A 19,006-nucleotide genomic window follows, 5' to 3' on the forward strand; every position below is an offset into this window, starting at 1 on the left:
CTCCCTTGGTATCAGGGTGAGGGGTGGATCAAGCCAGACTCCCTTCCCTATAGGTTTAGCCAGGTGCCAGACTGCCAGGGCAGACAGGACTGGGTCAGGATGCYGTTTTAAACCTCAGCTGCCTAGTTTACACCTAGATCCTAAAATCTAATCTGAAGCAGCAGAGCAGCGCTGGGCTAACCATATGCAAAATAAGGACTTCCACRTTCCTGTGAGATTAAAACAGTTTTCTGCTACTCCTGTGTCCTGCCTCAGATCATAATTCCCTTCCTTGTCCTAGTATCATTCTGCACATTTTTTATACTCATATAAAGAGTATACTAAGATATGGTTCCTCCCAGTTTGGTGAAACCCAACCACACCGTCTTGGTCTGTCAGTCTTCCTGTCCTCYGATTCCCTGATTTTCTCTCTGAAACTTGTCTCGGTAGTAAAACATTATTCCACTGATATACCACCACGGTCACTTTCTCCTGCTCCAGACTCTGCAGCAGTTTTTCATGCCTGCGGCCATAGAAAGGACCCATCCGCCCTGTCACTGGCCACTGGGTCAATAGCTGCGCAGTGCCCAAGTAATCAGCTAATACTCACAAAAGGAAGAAATAAGAGGGCAGCCACTCACTCTTCCCCATGCTAACCACTTCCAACCTGTCTTCCTAGAAACATTACAACCAAGAAAAATAAATCCCAAACATGCTAATTCTCTGTATTCAAAAAAAAAGTAGATTTATTTTGTCTATTATTTTTGTTATTTCCAGCCAGTTAGTATTTTTTCCCTAAATTAACGTCTTACTCATGCATTTCAAATAATTTAAAACTCTGATCTTCCTAATACTGAAATTTCACATCTGCTAAAAATTATGAGAGCAGCTTTAACCCTGTACACAGTTTTAATTCAGTATGCAAAAAAAAATTTGAGCTAATGAGTATGTCATCCTTGCCATGATGAACGAAATCCCACACAGCTATTTGGGCTCTAAATAACCCATGTTGTTATTTTCAAAATACCAGGAAGGTGACAACAGTCTAGGGACAACCCAAGAACCATGATGCTGCTGTAAACATCTAAGCAGAGGTGTCGTCTTTTGTGTGAAGCCCTCGGGCACATGTGGCACCATGCTGAGAGCTACGCTGAGCCATGGAATAGTTGGTTGCTTCCTTGRCTTAGCCCCGTAGGGCAGGAGACCACTGCCTTCAGCTCAGATGACTGCTCCGATAACGACAAGCTTTGCAGTCTACCAATTTTCCAGACCCTGTAGCAAAAAGCTGATGGTCCCAATCCAATTCCTTCTYGTGTGCTTATCACCAAAGCACAAATGTTTATGCAGTTTAGTTACTGCTYTCCTCCAAGTTGGCAACCTCCTGCAAGAGGCCCTCATGTTCTCCAGGCTCTTGTAYGATGATGAGGAGAGCTGAGGAAGCATCTTCTCTCGCCGCTCGTCGGTGCATATGTCAGGGCATACCCAGATTCTTGCTGAACCGTATTTCATCTCAGATGGCGTCGGGCTAGTGCTTTTCACCACCAGCAGTGCTAGGTTGATGAAGGAAATGTAGATGAATAATAGTAGATGAGCTGCTGCTCAGCTGTTCCTGGTAACCCTCAAACCTCTGGAAGTAATTGATCCATTCTGATCACATTTGAAAAGAAGAGGAACAAATTTCAGCGCTATCTGGATTCGTACAAATTCTGTGCAAAATTAGGCAGCTAAGGAGAGGAGAGAGTGACACTGCAGATCACAGTCTCTCATATGGTAGGCATTTTATAATGGACTTTACCTGTGGAAAAGGAAGTTAGGGGACAAAAGTCCAAAAAGGTGCAGCAAACCAGGCTTTATTAACTCTGATGCTCATAGACAAGTTGTATTTGACTCTGGGCAATTATCAGGCTAATAATGACATATCCAACTCAGCACAAAGTCTTAGACAAAGACAGGGGAGCGTTAGAGGCTATTCAGTTGCGTGTCATCCTACACACATGATCGTGCTCCACAACAATTACGATTGGAATATTTTTATTTTGCTGTTACACAAAAACAGCCTAAAGATAACTCAGCTAAGAAAATCAATTATGAAAATGAGGGAGATAATTGTCTCCCAAAGCAGTTGAAAAAGAAAAGTACTGCCATTTAGATTAAACAACTCATACTGACTAGATAACATAATATTTATTTTTCTCCTTTTTTTTTTCTTCTGGTAAGAATACTTGCATAAAATGCCATAAAACAAGTCCTAATTCTCATAGCTTTTCTCTTTTAAGCCTCAACACTGTTTTATTTGGGTTTTTTTTGTGTTCAAATTCAATGGGAAGATTGAAGGAGGACCTTAAAAGACTCCCATATTTTCACTTGGTTCCATTTTTAAGCAGAAAGAAAAAACAGACTTGTTAAAAGCTGTTAACAGCAATAGTTATTTCCAAAAATGACAAGAAAATGTTAAAAAACAAAAAAACCAAAMCAAAACAAAAGAACAACACACTAGGGAACTTTCACATTTAGCCTTTTTGTCGTTGTTGTCTGAGGTCACTGGGAGTTTGCAAGACGGCTGCCACGGCAATGGCCAGTCTGCGACGTGCTCCCCAGCTTGCCGCAGGGCACGTGCTCTTCCGTCGCCTYGCCTACCGTGGAGCAGAGCAAAGCCACATGCCATCAAGAGCAGCATGCCGGCACGAGCTTTGGTGGACATCGAATTTGCCTGTTGAATCTATATGGAGCCTGTCCAGATAACCTGAAGGAAGAAACGTCATTTATATTCATATTCCCGAAAGGAGGAGAGAATTCTTGCAAAAGAATTAGAGGCTGCTGAGAGTGGCAGAATGCCAGGTTTTCAGACAAAACCGAGGCTGCTCTGTGCGGGCACAGGAAAGGTGTTGCTCCTCTCTGGAAAGCCACTTACTTCTACGTGGACACTGTTTGTCATCAACATCCTGATGTTTCAGGATGCTGCATTAGTATAGTAATACCTTACCATATGATAAGCAGCTGTAATGAGCTGCTGCAAGGCAAGGAAGGMGGAAGAACACAGTGGACTATTGTCCTCCCCCCTCCAACTCTCCCTCTTAGCAGTAGTGTCTGTCCTAACAGTCTAGTCTACATTATCAGGGTCGTGGTGGTCCTCTTCCCAACTGCTCATGGCTGTAGCACAGCGTCCTTGAGAGACCTGAGGCAGAGCTGAATCAGGCCTCAACAAGCCCCGTGGGCCGTAAACCTTCCTCTGGTCTCAGAGAGATCCCTTTACCTGTTTTTCAAAGATTAACACACTACATCTGTTCTTTCGCCTAAATAATTTATGATTTGCATTATACGTGTCTTTCCCTTCTCCTAGGTATGTAGTTTTCCTGCAGAACCTCAAATAACTGAAAATAAGTCGTATCCTTCTGATAGTCTAGTCAGTAAGTCAAGTTATTTCATTTAAAACCAGTCAAAATTTACTGTACAAATATTCACCTTACAACTGAAAAGGGTTCAGGATCTCCTTAATTTATACAAGGAAATGGCATATACTGAGACAGATGGAAACAATTCTCCAGCTGTACAGCCTACTGACAACATCTCATGCACTTAGGAAATTGTCCAAACATCTTACTCAGATAAGAGCTTAAATCTTGGACTTGGACTGTTTCACAGAGGAACACAGAGGGAAGAGCACCAAGATCAACYGTACGATGCCTGGCACCTTCTGAGATGCACAAAAGATGAGAAGCCATTTATATGAYTTCCTAGCATTAAGGCTGGTGTTCTTAACCAGTGTCACACAGGGAAAAAGGCTTAAATGTATGCGCAAGACAAGGAAAAAATGGGGATTGGATTTGTGTGATTTTACCATCCTATCTTAAATCCATTTTTCAGACCTTACTGTTCCTATCACTTCTAATTCCGCTTTCACTGCTTTGGAGGAGCACCAAAGGTAACTCATACGCCAGAAACAAGCCACATTAGCGTGATGTCTCTGAAGCGTACAGATTGCCCTCAGAGCCAAGCAACTACAATCAATGAGATTTAGGAGACTTGCCCACTTCTGTCATTTAATATAAATGTGCAACAATTCAGTAATTTCCAGCATTTCTAGGAGCCAATGAGATTAAAGGTTGATTTTGTTCTTTGCTGGGATGTCCCAGTAATACTGTCCTTCCTGCTGGCCAATGGAAAAACGGTTTTGGGAGTGCACAGAGCACCTGAGGGGTGGTAAGCCAGGCCAGGAAAGCAAAGGCATGATCCTGTCTTCCCAAACATGCTGCTTCTCCTCTGCAATCAGTAAGTGGCAATACATGGCAGAGGGAAAAGAGGGAGAGAAGCAATGCCAGAGAAGGGAAGATAGGTAACTGGAACAGTAGTAGAAGTGGAGATACCAGAAGACAGGAGGGAGAGAGAGGGCAGGAAAATGCTAGTTTAGCAGTAATAATTCTCTAAGCTAGATGTGGAAATTCCTGGCAAAAGAGGAAAACATAAGCAATTTAGTTCCAATATTGAAAAGGTGCTGATCATAGCTAAGTCTCAGTCTGATGGGACCAGCCACAGCTGCCTACAGGCAATACATGACCTGACAGCACTCTGGCCACAAGAACTGAATAAAGGGGAAATCTGAGGATGGAGGATAAGTTCCATGGCTAAAGCTAACACAGAGACAGTTCACTCTGCAGCCTGACATTAGCCTCCTAGTTTTGCTAGCACCATTTTTGGCCAGCTGATCTCGGAGCAGTTGGCAACACTCTGAAATAGAGCACTATATACCTGAGAGCAAGAAAATACATCAGCAGTGTTTTGCATACAGTTGGCTTTTCAAACATGTTTTCTCACCACTTCTGAGCCTCAGCTACTGAGTAYGTCGAGAAAGGAAAAACTGTTCCTATAAAACCTTGCATATGACAAGAAGAAGCAGCTGTGGGATTTTTTTTGTTTTGTTTTTTGTTTTTCCATTGTGCAGTTCCTGAGGAGAAAATCAGAGGAAGACGTGGAAGAAACTAATAAAACCAAGGTACAGTCTGCTCTCTGTGTAAATACAGAAAGTGTCCAGCTGAGAGAYAACTACCCAAGCAGAACCGGCCTCTATAATTGTTAGTACCAAGGCAAAGATTACCATTGGTCTCAACTATAAATCGCGGAGAGACAGAGGCAGCTGGGCTCCTGCACTGCAGGACCTTTGTTTTGCTGCATGCCAACTCAACAAGTGTGATCTGCCAGCCACAGAAGTGGTTYGTTACTGGTTTTTATGCTTCAGGAGCTGTATTCTTCCAGGTTTAAGATCATACTCTGTGCTGCACTGTCCTACAGTCTCAACAGAGGGTGCCAACTCTGTTGGCATTGGGAAAGGCATTGGGAAGTAATCATGACTAAAGAGCTTTTCTGTGTCAACCACCCCCTGCCAGCCCCAGTATCATTTAATCCAAAATGATACAATTCCATAGGCCAGAAAATGTGGGGAGTTAGTAAGCTGGTTAGTTATCTTTGTTAAGAGAGGTCAAGGCACCAGCACTGTCTTTAGCCCAGGATTTGTGCTCCATGGAAACTAGTAGATATCCTATTTCCGATTAATCATTTTGAGGCTCTTTCTACAGGAGTACCAAGCTGGTGAATTAGGCCTCAAAGGGAGCAGACTATCCAATTTCAGCGTGTTTGTCATTCCTCTGGTCTTACCCATAAACGCCATCTCTCAGCCGAGCCCTGCGTTCCCTTCCCCCTGCTCCTCCGTTCTCCCGGACTCCAGGCCTTTGCTCCTCCRGCTTATTTTAAAGCTTAGTGATGCAGAATATCAGTCCAACTGAAGGATATCTGCCCAGAGAAAAAAGCCAAAGAGGACATTTTCATCTTTTTCACAGTGACTTCATTGTGACGCCTCCACTCCCCCACCAACACTCCTTTTTTTTGTTTCTCCATCAGGAAAACAGGGGTTAAGAAATAAACATCATAATTTGAATCTTTGGTCTATCCAGATCTTCCTCCTAACAGTTCAAAAACCACATCTCGCAGACTACATAGTCAACAACCATCTCTGATTGCATCCTCGAACGAGCACTACCCCCAGTAAATTTTGACTCTATTATGTTTTTTTGTGTATTTTCTGGGTAGATAAATAAGRGCAGAAGTTTCTCGAGATCAAGAAAGAAGCAGAGCACCAAACTACAGCAGAACGGCTGTTTTGTTTGAACKGCTTTCCGTGGGAAAAAGAAACTGGCTCCTGGAGACACTTCTAAGCAACTGGAATGTCCCGAGACTCAGAAACGCCTGCCTGGGGACGGCACGCGTCCCAGGCGCAGCTGCGTAGGAAACGTGCCGATGTCATTCTTTCTCCATTCTGGGGATGGGGAAAAGGTTTCCTACAACAACATATTTCCGTCCATCTCAGGAAAAGCTACCTTAATAAATAAGCATTGCAATACGAATCTTTGCCCTGTCTCCATCTGTTAAGCCACTACAAGACTCAGGAGATGGCCTTCACACAAATAACACTACGTATAAATCATGGGCTGCTCTTCAGTTCTCTCTCAGAACCCCAGATTCAGGAAGTACAGATAAATCCACGCTACTAGGGTGAAGGATGTACCTTGAAGGGTTACGGAATTGCCTAGGTCCTTTAATAGCAACTGCTAACATACAAATGGACCTTATGGTCTTTTTTTTTTTTTTTTTTTTTTTTTTTGGCATTTAGCAGTGTTTTTTCAATTAGTAGCTGGATGACACACTGAGGAAATGCCAAGCAGTTTCTGCTGGCCCCAGGGGADCACAGAGGTTATCTCGAGGCACGCTCTCCCCTGCAGCGTGCAAGACAGAGCATSGGAAGAGACCCAGGKCYCATAAAGCTTCTTCAGAGATATTTMTCTCCCATCTCACCTGTGAAGCAGTCCCCCTTTAACATATCCAAAGACTCTCCCAGGTGTGTTTTCTGCACTAAGATTTTGCATAAGCAGGCGTAGACGTTAAGGTTACAGCAAAGGAGGATGAAGAGTGCTAATGAACTGGATAGCAGCACACTTTTCTTCAGCAGTGAAGCAACCAGCTGCAACTGGAGAATAAACTTGGATGAACTTGGCCTTGGAAAGCAAATTATGCCTTGGCAAGGTGGTAGGTTGCTATTTCAAGAGTAGGAGGGTCAGTCTGGGGAGTGAGGTTTACCACAGAGATGAGATATGGTGAACATTTGAGTCGATTAAGTAAAATTATCCACAAGTACAAGCTGAAAGCAGGAGAACAACAGCTTTCTGTTCCCTCTGGGATCGATACCTCCCTGACGTCCCCAGTCCTTTGTTATATTAACAATACCTACTTTCGTTCAGTCTGTGTGCTAACCTTTTATTTTATGATTAGCACTCTTCTCTGTTACTAAAAGTCCTTGCTAGCTCAGATCCATTTCAGTTATCTTTGTCTCTTTTCCTCCCAAGCTTTCTAACTTCTCTGCATCCTTACTTCTACGGTCTGCTTTCTCTATACACATCAGTCTTCTGAAACTTTGATAATATTCATTTGTGTTTCTTCATAAACTGTCCAACAAACCCTCACAATAATTCTCAATATTTTGAAATCTCCAAATCCTTTCTAAGGCTTTCAGGTCTTGTGCTTTCTATACGTTTCTTCCAATTTCCTTCCAAGCCTTTAGCTTTATACATGAGAATGCCCGACAATACTATAATGTCATTTTGTTGTAAACATACTGAAATATGTTCAGATTCCTGTGTGCAATGGATACTCTGACCACACATGGGGTAGCTATAGGCAAGTACCATTTCCTAGGAAATCCACATCTCTTTGGAGCTGCTTCTTTGGAKGCTTGGACTCCCGAGGCTGTCAAATCCTTTAGCTCTGTGCTCATTAGCTCATCCCATCTGAGCACAGAGGAAGCATGACTCAGCTGTGCTGACCCAAAACTTCCAGAGCAGCAATCACAAAAGGTCAGTAACTGAATGTTGTGGGGACTCGTGACCAAGGACTGGATAAATCTCTGCATCTCCTGCTTGAGTTACTTGTTTCATCACTAAATAAAACACCCATCAGTGTACCCAGGAGGTTACCCAATACTTGCMATCCTCAGCCTTTACGACCCCGGCATCGTTCTGCCTCCAACAACGGCCTTGGCTGGCTTCTCTRCATCATGCTTGCATCCTTTCTACTGTATAAGGTGCTATATAATACGTAGGAACTTGTTTTTCATATATTGGCCTGGCATGAAATGCTCTAAATGCTATTTTTATACTTCTTAACTGGACGTCTTGTCACTCACATTCTAGATGGCCTTTAAATTTTTTTCTGCGTTCTCTTGCTGAGGAGCTAAAAATGTCTGCTAATAAGCTTTGCAGCTCGACCCTCACGCTCTGCTTCTCTTCCCACCAGTCCCTTCTTGTCCACAGAGGTCCCAGGCGGACATCCCTAAGCTCATACTCCTACCCAGCTCCCCAAATCTCATCTTTCCCTCCATTTTGGAGCATTTTCCCTTGCAGCATGCCAGATTCCCTCCCTGCCCCCAATACTATCTCATCTACTGGTTACTTCAAAAAAAGCACACAGCACTTCTGTCACCATTTCCATGTAAAAGTACTTACGGTTCTTGTGACAAAACTGTCATGGCAACTTGAAGTTTGTTAGGTTTCCACATTATACATAATCTGCRAAGCTGCACATTATTAAACATGTTCTGAAGCTCCCAGCTACTTAYGAGTTATTCCATTGCTGGCTCCCACTGCTATATTCAGTCAACATTTGTCATCCTGAAGGAAACTTCCAGATTAAGTTACCGTCACTCCAGGGCACTGAGGAGGGAGGGAGGTGCTCTGTCATGCCTTGAGCAGAATTAGAGGAGATCAAAGTCTCCAATGCTTTTCTGGCTCAGTCGGTGGACTGAGGAAGAGCTGCACCAGAAGAGGCTGCGAGGGAAACACGGTGGCTTCTGCATGCATCTGCTGAGCCTTCAAATCACGATACAACGGCCGTTGCCACCCCTTTTTGACCATGTGCTAACGTTCGCACCCTGAGTTTCGTCAGCCAGCCTCAAAWAAACGTACACCGACCCGCCTAGACGTACGCTGCGTAATGCATCGCCTTCTGCTGAAACTGTAACAGTGCTGAGGAGCCCTGCGCTCCCCAGCGTGAAGCTCRCAGACCTCGACCTCCCAAAGTCAGACGTGTCGTGCACATCTCTGCTGACGACATTTCGTTCACTGAATTCATTTCCCGCCGCACTTGACTTGTGAACACCTATTCTGAGTCTGGCTCAGCCTCAAGTTTGTGGCAGACGGAGTCTCCTTTTTTCTTTTTTACTAGGCAATCAGGCTGAGGTGTGGGGAGACCATTTTATTTCCTTCCTGATCTTAATTTTAAATGTAGTAAAATGAAACTACTTTTTCCATCAGTTACATGATTTTCTTCCCCATAGGCTTCAGACTTTACTGGAAATACTTCATCCTGCAAAGTAAAAAATTCTTACTTTAAGAAAGAATACAGAGACTACTAAGACTTTTCTCTGTGGAATGCATTAATTGAATTTTAATTTTTAAAACTTCCAGTTTTTCAACTCCCAAGAAACTTTTTGTACAGTACAGAAACTATACTAATGGATAAATAATTGATAAACCAGTTATTGAGAATTAACATAATAAATTGCTTAATGAATAATTTAATAAAGTAATACATTGATGTTCTTTTTTTTCCTGTGTAGGCAGACTGATTCTAGCTTATTCCTTACCTTGATGAAAAACCATATTTGCTCCACATTCCCTGAACAGCTTGAAGAGGTTTATTCTGTATTTGATCTCATGCAGGCACCCTGGGGTAAAAAGCTCACAACAAAGTTTAAAAGAAAAGAAAATGCATATTTGCCACTAGTTCTGGGGAGAGATCAGGCTAAAGGACACACTTTGCCTTCCCAGAGACATTCTCCACAAGGCCTGGAAGTGTCCTGAGGTSCTTCTTCAACGTTACTTAGGAAGGAGAATACCATTAAAGATCTCTCCATCAGCAAGGATGACGCTCCCAGGAGCTGCTACCCTTTTGGCTACCCATGTTATTCACTGGATGTCCACCAAGATGTGCGATGTCTTTTCCTCCCATTTCAGTAAAGTCTAAATGCAAAAGCAGCTATTGATAACTTCTTTTTAAGTCAGAATTACCTGTAGTCACGCACCTCAACGGGATGTGCTCTGTAAACCTCGCCCCAGTCACATTAGGGACGCAGCTYGGTCTCTGCAGTGTATGAAACATTTGAGGACACAGTCCACAGCCTTGCCCCAAMGACAGTACCTGTTCCTCCTCCATAAAATCCCTTTTCTCCCTCCCTGATGCTGCCAAAGCAAGCAAGACAACAGCAGGAAGAGTTGTGGTTTGCTACTGTTTGCTAGCGCTGTAGTAGCAGGTCTCTAGACTTGCACTTTTTACTAGCTTCAAATGTTATGTGCRTTTTCTTTTCCGTGAAAGAGCCCTCAGCTCTTCTATCCGAACTGTAAACTTTGCATCCCAGCAAACCACACTGCGTCGGTTGCTAAAAGCTGATGTAAAGGATTCTCCTTACGTTAAACTTAAATATTGCCACAGCACTTAGAAAAGGACTGTGCACAAATGTTGGTAGACTCTGAACTTAATGGCAGAACAAGATAACAGGCAAAAAGTCACCAGCAACAGAAGGTGGTATAACAGCATAAACTATGACAGTGTATGAAGGACTCACTGTCTACATGTAAAAGAAAATAGAGCCACAGTTCAAAAAAAAAAAATGGTAAAAATAACGGATTAAAAAACGGATTAAAACAGACTACTACTTTGTACTGATCTAATAGCAGTTCACTTGTTGTTTCTATTTGACCTGGAAATTTAATCCAGTTGTGCTTGGTGTGTGTACAAATATGGGGTATTACTCATTTGAGATGACTGAGCAGAGTTTGGCCTCCACAACCCTTAATACTAGCAATTGCTTACCAAACACATGGCAATTACTGAACTTAYACATGAGTTAAAATAGGATCAATAATTTCAGATTTACATACTGCAAGGGAAGCATGCTGGACTGCAAGGCGCAATTTCTTTTTTACACGACAACTGTAACAAATTGCATTTGACAGTCCGTGAGGTCCTCATTTTGCATGGAGCTTTGAGATGCTGTTTATAGCCAGGCAGGATCAAGCTGAACCTTCACTTCTTCATTTAAGATCAGCTTGTGGGCTGCATTTCCCAGAAGGTCAATAAAGTAAACTCGAACCAAGGCACTGGGTAGGAAGCCAGATTAACAGACCTCAAACCTGGCGTCACCCGAGGCCRGGTAGTACAGCTGGAAGACTAGAAGGACTTAGCAGCACTGAAGATGTCTCTTTCCCAAAGAAAAGTAACTCAGCACCATCTAGATCTACCTAGGCTGGGACAGCGSTTGTGTTGTTACTGATTTCTGGTCACACGCCGGTGAGATCAGCCACAGGAACCGCGTCTGAAGGGGAAATTTATTCTCTTCCAGTCTCGGCTGCTGGAGGCTGCCTCTTCCCAGAGACCCCCTCACGTTTCTCCTTTTCTTCTGAACTCTCCCCAACCATGAGCTCTTCCAGTTTTGCTGAAGCGCTGCCGATTCGGAGTAGCAACGGAGGAATGTCTCCCTGGGGGAAAAAGCCTGCTCCCAAACTGGAAACAGAGATAATTTTTGGATGTCCTTCTTTTCCCACAGGGTGGAGGGGCCTCCATTCCACCCCTTTCCCCTCTCTCCRAGGCTTTTTTTTCTCTTGGTCAGCAAATATGCATTGATAAATAAATTTAATACTTGTCCAGTCTGAATCTGTATGCAAAATGCTGCTTCTAAGGGAGTGAAATCAGTGATAATCTTGTATTTCAGCTGAGAATATTCTAAATGTTAATTCTCTTTTGATTTTATTTGGGACAGGTTTTTTTTGTGTACAAGAAGAAACAAAACATCCTTGAGATTCAGGAAGAAATACAGCCTCACGTGGGGACCTTTTTTTTCCCCAAGTAGCTTTTCCACAGAAACCCAGCTGAGTACCACAGCTACCAATTAGAACTGCGTTAAAATTCAGCAATACCTGAATTATTGGATTATTACCCTGCTGCACAGGGCAATAGATGTTATTCTTTTTTTGGGGGGGGGGGGGGGGGAGGAGGTGTTTGTTTACACAATTTTCTTGTTTTCTCTGTTCTTCCACCTCCCCATTTTCAGCAAAACTGTGCTCATAAACTAACGTCCCAGAGATCCTAATGTGAGTCTCCACGCAGAGTCCTCCTCGGAAACTAGGGCCTCCTCTCCCACAAAAAATTACAGCTGAGGCTTCTCTTTAAAAAAAAAAAAAAAAATCAACGCAAAACCACAAGGATGAGGCAATACGGGTAAGCCAGCACCACTCCTCCATCTAGCGGGTCTCCTTACAAACCATCTGGAAGATATTAAAGAAAAAGAAAAGGCCGCAGGCGAGYGGCAGCTCTTCGCCGAAAGGCAGGCTGCTGCGCTTGCCGGCCTTGGTGCCCCAAAACCGGAGCGCTCGCTTGTTCCCTAGGGTCTCCGGCCCCATAAACCTGGAGCAGGGCCGTGCAGAAACGTCACTGTCCAGCTCCACGCGCGACTCCCAACAGCCACATCCTCCTYCTGCTTTGCGTCAAGGAAATGTCCCCACGCCGCCGAAGGAGTTTGCGTGTTGGCAGTGAGCATTTCCGATCAGGAGGGAACGGAACAAAATCGCGCCTTACCGGTGACGCTGCCTTTCTCGGGCGCGTGGTCGCAACGACGCGTTCGGTTTCTACCAGCGGGCATCTCCGTGCGTTGGCTGCTCGAGGCGTCCGGCCGTCTGGCCCAGAAGCTCCCGAGCTCTGCAGCGTTTCGACTTTAGTCGCTGGAAATATCCCAAATAGATCCCCTCTCCTTCCCCCCCAAAAATCTCCCTGTGGGGGTCAGGCATGCACGGAACGGCGCCTTGGGGGAAGCAGTCCCCCATTTACAGGCTTSCTCCAACTCCCCAAGTGACAGAGCAGGGAATAAAGTAGCAGGAAATCGTTCTCCAACTACATTATTACAACAGAACTAGAAAGCAGATTTCTAAACAGGGCAGTTTGGAAATACCGGAGGGTCTTTGTCTAAAACGTAGAAACGGAGCTCAGTGAAGTGAAAGCATATCTCTAAAATTGGAATCAGACTTTTAAACCATTTGACAAAATTATGTCAAGCAAACTGTGACTCCAGGAGCTGAAAATGTTGAAGGAAAAGCTCCTGACAGTCCTGGTGAGATGAATTTGGGGACATTTACAGAAGAAATCCCCTGGATTTTTGCAGAGCAGATACCAATGTGTAACTTCTACAGAAAGCCTGGTATTTTTGGAAAACTCCCTTGCTGATGGTTCAGATATAGGCTCCTTTTTGCGCACGACAGAGGACGCTGCAATCCCATTTAAGTTTATGGAAAATCAGGGGGACACTCACTGCCTAACACAGCCACTGCCTTTTCACAAAGCAATGAAACCCCCTCCTTGACAGCACGTCCACACCAGCACTTTTCGCTTCTTGCCCGCAAACACTGCTAATAAACACAAATCTGAAGGGAAATCCTCAGCCTTCGTTTCTCAGACACTGGTGATCTCTTCACTACATTCACCAACACATACCACAGCCCAAATCCAAACGCCACAACAAATAAGTCTGGACTCGAACCATTCGTTCAGCTGAACCTCGTTTCTGCAGTGGGTTTGCCCAAACCACAGGTTGAAACGTTCCCGCTTCTCTTCCAGATTCCAATATTCCAAATTGCTGTTACCGCACTTCTCTCCTTTAAAACCTGTCCACAAAGATCCCATTAAAACACACTCAAGACTTGACAGCTGGTGGAGCGAGCGATGGAGGCTGCAGAGAGAGACTCCCGGACCTTAGTCCATCACCTCATGGCCCTGAATCCCACCAAGCTCTGGTATGACCAGAAGTCATGACCATCAGCTGCTCGTGGCGAAGCTGCGCGAAAACAGGTGGCCGTGGCGGGCTGGCACTGAGTGCCTGGCTGTCCCGGGCAGCCACCACCAAGAGTGCTGCCGAATAMCTTAAATCACAGAATCATAGGATGGTAAGGTTGGAAGGGACCTCAGGAGATCATCTAGGCCAAYCCTCAGCATAACCYATACRGGGATTGAACCCGCGACCTTGGCCTTAGCAGCACCCATGCTCTCACCCACTGAGCTAAACCTGCCCCTAAATCACAGAGATTTAAAACTCTGGGAGCTCAAAGCAAGACAAAACAGCTTAATTTAAATAGCAGGCTTTAATCCCAAGTTGAACATGCACTCTGCACTTTTTCTAAACCAAAATAGAACTGCATCAGCGAAGAACCCCTGGTGACAATACAAATAACCTTTGTGCAAAACTTGCTTTTTACTTTTCCTTATCTTTTACTTTTCAGGAGGGTATAACACAGGGATGTAACTGCTCATATAACTTCAAATAAATGCATTGATATCCCCGCTGTTAGCTTTTTTATGTTATAAAAGAACAAATGACATTTCTTGTTTTCTGAATTATTGTTTCACTTGTGATTTGCTTGGGATGATGGATGTATATCTCTATTTTACAAGGGCAGTAATATAAAACTTTACCACGTACACTGAACACAGGAGATAAACAGTAAATTTACCTTAAATTTTTCTGTATTTAAAAGCAGTTTATTACAAAGGAAGTATAATCTGGGGTAGGTGAACTTGAGCACGRAAAGTTTTGAATTGATAGATATCCCCTCATACCTAGTTGGTGAGCATAGGCCAAAGGAATCAAGTTAGTATTTCTGCTTTTTAAACTTCCAGTTGCTTTTTCAATTACTACTTAAGTATTCTTTGGAAGGAACTACATTGAAATGAACACAATAAAAAAGAACGAAACATTCTATGAGTCTTGAAAAGAAGTCATGGCTTTCAAAAGCAAACTCTGGTCCCAGTCATTTAGTTGAGAGATTCACAAAGTGTCAGGAACTTTATTTTAAAATTTGATGGTAACTATGTACTGCTTTATTTTTTGTTTTTATTACATTGTTTTAATAGAATATAGTAATAATAGACATTGATAAGATCATTATAATTTCAAATGCATTTTTAATTAGGTTTCATTTTTAAGTAAGCATACTTAAATCAGATTTAAGTAAAAATCTGATTTAACTTTAACAATTTTTTTCCTACCATCCCTGAAATAAAAAGATTGAGCTGGTTGGAAAAATCAGCTTTCTCATTTGGTGGTGCTCAATCCTGGAAAAGCATCTTTCAGTCTTCTGGATGGAGGTTTTTCATATTTTTTGTTTCACTAAATCAAAATGTTTTCTCTCAGAGGAAAACAGATAAAGATATTCAGCTGTGAAGGGCAAAAACCCTGGCCTGTGAGATGCATGCTCTATCAGACTTGGAGTGATTTAAGAAAAAAAGAGGAATAAACTCTGTTCTGAATTAGGTAAAGCACAGATTGTATTTTGGATTTTACAGATCTCAATTACTACCCATCAGGATTTAAACACACTGTTTCCACAAAACCGGTCAGAAATGCTGCTTTCTTCCAGGCCGGGTAAAAAGAGATCCTGGAAGGTCAGCAAAGGTGCCACAAAATGGGATTATTCTCCTGCCAAGTCTGCTCCCGCCTTTGCCGTGCCGGCGGCTCCTTGCCGGGCTCCGTGCGGTGGCAAGCCGAAGCCCTCGCTGCTGTTTCTGTGCCGGCACCCGTCTGCTGACGCTCTCAACGTCTTCCTTGAAGAGCTGCGGCTCGTTGATGTTCACGGGAGCAATTTTGTTCCGTCTTCCGTCTACGGGCGCCCGGCCGGCCTCACCTTGCCCTCTGCGGGCGGCGTGGTTTCCCTTCGCTTTGACGGGACAGCAGTAGAGTTTCCCTGAGAGGCTCTCGAGTGGGTTTCGAGTAGACAAGCACCGATTGCCTCACACTTCAACCGACTCCCTTGTTCTGCCCTTCTTTGTTCAAAGCGAGTGAGATTTAGCAGCTTTGGATACGGCTGCACTTTGTTCTCTTTTGTGTGGGTGTGAATTACCAGCGAAGGCTTCTGCGAGGAACAGTCTACTAGGAAGACTGTTTGCTTCAGTCTGAATGAACTGAACGGTCAAAAAGACAATAGCTGCAAGACATCATTTAAAAGAAATCTGTTCCCTGACATGAATGGCTAAAAGACGACAGGCAACTGTGATTATTTAATGTATGAAGAATCAGCAGGATACGTTCCTAGGATATTCTGAGACATTGACAGATCTTAGTTTGTGTCCTGAATTTCCAAAAGATCACAGCTGCATCGATAGCAAGATATTTTACTGCCAGTAATAACTACCTGACTATGATTTACTGCAGATTTCTGCCTAATAAACAAGCCTTAACGTATTCAGTGACCAGAACACTGCGAGTGACATCTTATTATAGGCTGTTGCAAAATGAATATTGATGCACAAGAATCCTTTCAGCTACATATGCAGAGGTTACATCAGCCTTGTAGAGCATTTTACTGATGTTACTAAGAGGAGAGCTAGACATTTCCCTACAGTTTCCTTATTAGAACAACTTAGCTTTAACCGTTTCATCTTTTCCCATATATCTGTGTTGTAACAACTCCAAACCTTCCATAACAACTGTATAAAATGCACATGACAACAAGCGAGAGGTCTGCAAGAAAGGACGCAGACTCCTTTGCAGTACAACTGATCAAGCTCTAGTTTAAATTCTGCTTGCAAAATCCGGTGCTTACCCAAAGGCCTGGTTAGAGAAAGCATGATGCTTGTCTCCGGCAGAATGGCATCCCCATCAAAACTTCTGTAGTCATTCAAGCTAGCGGTTTCTTCCTTCAAAGGATGACTTTAACAAAGCTGTCAAGAAGAGGAGGCATAAATGCTGCTGTTTAAAGTGTTACGAGCAGAACTGWCAGTGACCAACCCAATCCCATATTTAGTCCAGAGCTTCATCCCACCTGGAAGTTTCTGATTTTTCCATGCCAGGTTTTCCAAACTCTGAAGACAAGCAGTTACAACTAATTTCACCTGGTGGGAACTTGGCAGAAAAAGAGGGCATGATACCCASGTAAAGCCAGATTGTGTTTCTTTGTTAAAATTCAACAGACAACAAGGTATATCTGAGGAAGGTGTGTGCGCGGGAAGGGGCAAAGAGCTGGGAACCATTCTCTGTCAGACTTCTTTTCAAGACTCTTGGTGACTGATGCCAACCATCTCGATGGACACTTGTTCTCCTCAAAACCAGCTCTGGCAGGTCATCAAAGAGGAGACCAAGAGCCTGGGTCACAGAACATGGTTCTCTTCAAGGCAAGGTTGTCCTGTAGTAGATGCATGTCTAGTACAGATAGATCCACAGCACATCCGCTGTGCATGCCCTCGCCCACTTCACACTGCAAGAAAAGCCTCCCAAAGCCTGATTACAAAGTCAGATGCAATGACAGCTCCTGAGAAAGAGTTACCAGACAAGGAAAGCAGGCTTGCCTGCAAGAAAAATTTAGTTATAAGCCTTTTCTTGTTCTCTGCTTTCTCTTATTTTGTTTTAAAAATCCTCCAGCTGCAGGCTCTTCTTCAGCACAAGAAAAGATGTCTCTGYATGGAAAGAGCCTATAAATGCAGAGCAGGCAAGATATTATAGCTGGGATTTTTACACTTGGGCATTTTACGTAGGAGTAATCCATGTGTCACCTACAGCTTCTAGAAAAGATGCAATCAATGGACTACAGAAAATTATGATTTTGACTTTTCATACACAGACACCAAGAAGAAAGGCTATCTGTGTATCTTGAGTTATTTCCCACTGAAAAAACCTGTACTGAATTTCATATTTCTTTGTTGCTTTTTTTTTCTTGCTTGCTTGAAGTGGGAATGCTCAAGCAGTGCTCTGGCTGAGAGGTACAGTTCAGTCTCCCCACTCCTCTGTCTGTGCTAGACTGCTCTCCAGATTTTGGGCAGAGAGTTGCTGCTGCCCATTCCTCTCCTCACAGCCTTCTCCAGTCCCACCGAGGTCCCCGTCGCTAGTCGCCTTGGGGACACATCTCACAGCTCCCATGAGACTTTAGGAAAGRGCACGCAGCAATGGCAGCAGCTCAGCACATCTGGTGGAAGCCATAACAGATAGGCCAGAACGGATGGAAGATAWAAAGCTGCATGGACACACCTGGGCAGGGACAGGTGGTGGGAGCCTGGTGGGCACTGGATTTGCAAACACCAAAACCAAGAAATTTGTTTGATTTACCCTGTCCTTCCTGGATACAAAAGACATGATCTTAGAAGCTAATAAAAAGTGGTTTTCATATGAGACATCGTAAGAAACATACTGCTTTCCCATGGTTTTTCAAACTGCGAGGACTGCAAAGAAATAGACTGTGTAGAAGCACTTACCCGACCTGATCATGTCAGAGCTCTTGGGGGTTGTAGCTCACAGCCCTGCTGTGCATCAGGGCAAAAAGTGGGGATATCTGCAGAGCATCGGGCTCCAGTGGCAAGTTCTCTGAAGCAGAATGGAAAAAAATCCTAGGTGCACTGCTTGAGCTATATGAAACCCATTATTATCCACCAAAAAGCAGTCCCATTCAAACACGAGGGTTTTATGAGTRAAATCAAGGACATGCTGAAATGACTCATGAACATGTAACCTGGCTACAGCTGACAATAAGATGACTGAGGATTGACAGGCAGGGATGACAGGTTGGAAGATGAGTTCCCGATGAAATCATGCTCAAAAGCAAAAGTAGAGAAAGGTCTAATGGCTGTTAATTTAACACAAAAAATTTATAACAGCACACGAAAGTACTCAGATGTGCAATTCACGACCTGCATGTAATAAAACAGAAATGAGCAATAGTCTCATGAGCGCGCAGAGGTGAAGGTACAACAGCAAGACACCGCATTACAAGAGAAGCGAATGTACAGACACAGCAGGTTTACAGCAGAGACGAATTGCATCACGCAAAGCAAAAAGCCTGCCCTGCAAGGGGGAAGACGTACAGGAAAAACTATAAACAAACCCATTCTGCATGAGTTGGTTGCATATAGACTAGCAGAAAGGATCAGGGCACACAGTGTAGAAACTGTGACAGAGACG

The 19,006-nt window shown here is 43.7% G+C and overlaps 1 protein-coding gene and 1 long non-coding RNA gene across 2 annotated transcripts in view; one reads left to right on the top strand and one right to left on the bottom strand.

Moving 5' to 3' along the window:
• The window catches only part of COA1 (cytochrome c oxidase assembly factor 1), a 222,686-nt gene that overhangs the window by 112,887 nt on the left and 90,793 nt on the right, over window positions 1-19,006 (top strand). The window lies entirely within an intron of this gene.
• Window positions 1,814-6,955, bottom strand: LOC146587062 (uncharacterized). Its single transcript, XR_014897729.1, has 3 exons — window positions 6,823-6,955; window positions 5,629-5,763; window positions 1,814-2,722 (listed from the first exon to the last, which is right to left on the bottom strand). It is a non-coding gene; the product is annotated as an uncharacterized LOC146587062 (long non-coding RNA).

This window comes from Rhea americana, unplaced genomic scaffold (assembly GCF_003343005.1).
Source record: "Rhea americana isolate MKP2758 unplaced genomic scaffold, rheAme1 scaffold_62, whole genome shotgun sequence".
In the NCBI taxonomy this organism is placed as follows: Eukaryota; Metazoa; Chordata; class Aves; order Rheiformes; family Rheidae; genus Rhea; species Rhea americana.